Here is a 5,000-nt window from a genome sequence, read left to right as displayed (position 1 = left end):
GGGCAGGTCATGCTTACTAATCTGGTGGATTTTATTGTTAAGGTCACCAAAGCAGTGGATGTAGGAAAAATAGTACACACCTCATACCTCGATTTGGCCAAAGCTTTTGACACACTTCCCCATTCAGGCATAGTATAAAAGCTAAATAAACTGGGAATAAACCCTTGTGTCACCTGTTGGATTGCTATCTGGTTCCTAGATAGGATGCAGATAATCAAAATAGGAGAAGTTACCTTCACAAACAGACCAGTCACCAGTGGAGTCCCCCAGTTTTTTTTGCTGGGTCCTCTCCTGTTTGGCAATACCAAAGGGCTCTAAATGACTACATTTTCAGATGATTACAAGCCAGGAGTAGTCACTGAATCCCCAAATGACTTAGCCATCCTGCAGGAAGGTTTGTTTCAAATAAATAATGGTTGTCAAAATCATGGTCTAAAACTAGACGATAAATAATGCATAACTGTATCTTTTGGGAAGTCATCTACCTCAGGGAACTACCACATTCACAGTCCTTAAGAACTGACCCAGTTGTTCAGTATTTGAGGACTTATGTGGGCAGTGGCCTAACTTTTGACCAACATCCGTCTGTTTTTGTAAGAAAGTCCTTCTACATTGCACAGCTTATAAACAAAGGGATTGTGTCTAGCTCTAGGGATGTCATTGTTGCTCTTTACCTAGCCCTCATTAGACTAATCATTGAATATAATGCCCCTTTGGCATTTATCTGTCCAAATACATGCAACAACTGGACAGCCCACATAAATACCTTACTAAAAGGATACAAGGTGTAAACAATATGTCCTACATGGACTGACTCAAAGCTCTGTCACTATACTCGGTATCCTACAGACTGCTAAGCGGCTACCTGTATCTGACATACAAGACCTCCTCTGATCCATTACTGATGGATTTATTGCACATCAGCAAGTCAAATTGCTTCAGAAATACTTAATCTGGGGATCTAAACCCCTTCTGCAACATCAACAGAACAGTTTGGAGGGACAGGAATATTTCACAGAGTATGTTGCTGTTATGGAATACACTCTCCATCCACATAAAACAAAGTTCATCCCTGAACATTTTCAAACACAACTTAGATCTATGGGTGGGAAACAGTAAATTTACCTCAGGACTGCTGCAGTACTAGTAATGGACAGATGCAGCTCCTCTCTATCTCACACACACACACACACACACACACACAAAATTCAGGATCTAAAGCTGGCAGTCTTCATCCCACCTTTCTAAGGTTTGCAGCTGCAAAAATCCCTTACTCATATCTTGAACCAGTCTTTCATCTTAGGCACTGTCCCATAAGCATTCAAGCACGCAGTTATAATCTCTGTACCTAAAGTTACTTCTCCTACTGGGCTGGAGGATTAGAGACCTATTTCTACCCTGTGTTCTCTTACCAAAATATTTGAAAAACATTTATGCAAGCAACTATTTAAACACATTAACAGCTATGTCCTGTTATGTGATACACAGCATGGCTTTCACAATACCTTCAATAACCTTACTTCCCTGGTAATAGCCACTGATACCATTTATTACAATCTGAATGAGGGACCTATTTCTGCAAGTCTCTTTGTTGACATGACAAGGACTTTTGAAATGGCCAACCACATCCTTCTTCCCAACAAACTCAAAACACAATAGGGATGACTGCAGTTAGGGATACAGACAATAGGCAAGAGGGGTATGGAATTTATAGGAGAAAACTGGCAAATGAACCAAGATATTGGGAACAAATAACTAGAAAGGGAAAGATGATAGAATGGGAAGACGCCAAGAATTTATTTGGACTCTGCAGGTTAGAGAGTGCCTTCCCTATCAGGGATTGATAGAGAATAGGCAAAGAAACAGGGGCATTCTAAGTGAAAGGCCAGTGCTGGTAGAGTTTTTAATTGAATCTAGAACAAAAGCTGCCATTAAAAAAGGAATAATTAGTAGAGCATATAAAGTATTGCTTGATAACTATAAGAATCAGTCAGAGGAGATTAGAAAGGATTGGGAAGAGAGACTGAACGAGCAATTCACAAAGAAACAATGGGAGGATATATGTATGTCTCCTAAATATGCAACACAATCTAGAAGATTTAGGATTTTTGTCTGAAAATGTTTACATAGATATTTTTATACCCCAAGTAGACTCCAGAGAATTTTTCCTCAGGCAGACAGCAAATGTTGGAGGTGTGAAGGGGAGAAAAGAGGAAATTGGGAACATATTTTCTGGGAGTGCAGTGAGTTGGCGGACATTAGGTATTCCCTGTGGGATGCACTGTTGGAGATACTGGGTGGGCAGATTGGTCTGACAAGGGAGATGATTTTTTTTTTGAGCTATGATACAGAATCAGAATTGCCTAGACATGGTAAGACCTTGCTGTGTCTAATAATGGTGGCTGCCAAAAAACAATTACTAGAAAATGGAAATCAAAATCTAAACCAACTATACTGGAAGTAGTGAATATAGTAACAGAGATAAAACAACTTGAATTGAGATATTAGAAAAGGGTAGGAGCAAACTACATAGAAAAAATGGGAATTGTTGGAACAATACATACAGGGGATGAATGAGGTCTAAAAGAAGGCAGGACTTAAATGAGATGTGTAATGTTTGAATGAAAAAGATTGAGTAGATTATAAGTGATGTATAATGTTTGCAACTAGGAGTGTGTCAGTATGGTTTGTGATGTAAAATGCTTTTGACTAGGATTGTGTTGGCGTGGTTTGTTTTCAGTTATATAAATGTATGATTGCCTATGTAGTAAGTGATGGTTTAATAAAAATGTGTCTCATTTAAAAAAAGACAGGAATTTAATAATTTATGTAAGATTGCCTAGGTTATAAGATATATAGCAATACATGCGAAGTATAATGTTTGCTATGTTAATAAAGATTGATTACTTTTATGTGAATGTAAATTTACCTATGTCACAAGTGATAATTCAATAAAAGTGTTTGAAAAAAACAAACTCAAAACACTGAACTTTGGAGATACCACCATCTGCTGGTTTTGCAGTTATCTAAAAGACAGTACTTTCCAAGTCTACAGCAATCTCTCATTTTTTACTGCTGGTAAGCTTAATACAGGTGTATCACAAGAGTCTGTGCTAGGTCTTGTCTTATCTCTGTTAATGAACAACCACTAGAATTACCAAATCTTAAGTTTATAATCTATGCAGACAATATGTTGCTTCTGCAATCCAGTACTAGTCAATCTGACCTACAGGCCATGTTACAGGACAATTTCATTCAGTTATGCACCTGGTCCACTACTAACAAACTACTAACTAACCCAAAGAAAACCAATATCATGATCTGTGCCCCAGCCAGAAATTACCCACTATTCCTCCTATTCTCTTAACATATCTTAAAGGGCACAAACTACCTAATGTCCCTGAATAGAGGTACCTAGGCCTAATACTTGACCCTACCCTTTCCTTTATCACACATACTGGTTTTGTAACTAATAAAGTCCTTGCTCAACTAAAACTGTGTTACAAGATCAGTCACCTCCTTTCACCCACTGCTCGCAGGGCCATTGTTAAAAATATTTTAATACCCAGACTTGAATATGGCTTTCAGTGCACAGCACTCACAGACTACAGACTGATGAGAATAAAATCTGCAGATTCATTCTGTTAGTACAACCCCAGATACACCATTGTAATTTGGCCAAAAATCCAAATGGCTTTCACTGCCTCACAGAGCCACTTTTCCTTTGAGTACTCTAATTTACAAGGTACTAAAACATGGTCACTACCCCCACTTTAAGAGTGAAACTCCCTTTACAAGACAACCTTATGTACTTACAAGTAGACAGGTCAACAGTTTCACGCTAGAATGCCCTCAATTTAAAACTGATGTAGGTGAGAGTGTCTCCTCTAAACTAGCTCTTACTACCTGGGACAACCTGCCGACAGACATCAGAACTCTAAAAAACCTTTAAAAGCTTCAAAGATGCCCTTAAAGAGCATCTCTTTTACTTAATCTACTTGCAACTACTACCCTGACAATGTTTGGGTAACTTATCCCATATCATAAATACTACAATACATTTACTAAACCTTTCTCAGCCTCTTAATGTGTCAGCTAATATGCAAATATTTCACACGCACAGAAGAGTTTATGTATTGATTGCAATGTACTTTATGCATATATTAGCTTATGTTTTGTATATATTTTTTTGCGATGCACTCTGACTGGATTTTTTAATGTTACCTTATCTATCTGCATTCATTCTTACCATTATTTCTGAATTTTGCTATATACTTATTTTGTGCATAATATTGCTGACTGAAAGACCGTGATATATTTTCTGCTCTTTGAGCCTGGGGCATGACTATAACTATGTAGTTATACTGGAATCATAGATAAACTTACTAAGCTGGGCATTAATCCGTAAGTCACTCAATGAGTTGACAACTGGCTTACTGACTGAACCCACACTGTAAAAGTAGCCAACTCCAAATCCATCTCCAGACAAGTGACAAGTGGTGTACCTCAGGGTTCAGTCCTGGGACCGTTCTTGTTTGGCATCTACTTCTCTGAAGTACAGGTCAACACTAAGGGACTCTGGCTAACAAAGTTTGCAGATGACTGCAAACTGGGAGCCACTATTGAATCCCCAAATGATGTGGATATTCTACAAAAGGGCCTTACAGAAACAGATGCTTGGTGCCAGAGCCATGGGCTCAAGCTCAATGCCAAGAAATGTATAGTTATGCCCTTAGGGAAAAAACATGTACCCGTGAATTGCCACATAGTTGGCAGTACACTAAACACCGAAAGTGTGATAAGGGATTTCGGGACACAGGTGGACAGTGGTCTCACCTTCAATAACCACATCGCCACAACAGTCAGGAAATCCTTCTATGTGGCACACTTCATCACTAAGGGCTTTTCATCCAGAAAAAAGGAGGTCATTGCCCCACTGTACTCATCCCTCATTAGACCCATTATAGAATACAATGCCCGTTTGGTATGTACCTCTCAAG

Source organism: Protopterus annectens, chromosome 13.part0, assembly GCF_019279795.1.
Source record: "Protopterus annectens isolate FY-2018-M chromosome 13.part0, PAN1.0, whole genome shotgun sequence".
Taxonomy (NCBI): domain Eukaryota; kingdom Metazoa; phylum Chordata; order Ceratodontiformes; family Protopteridae; genus Protopterus; species Protopterus annectens.
This window is presented reverse-complemented; position numbering follows the sequence as displayed.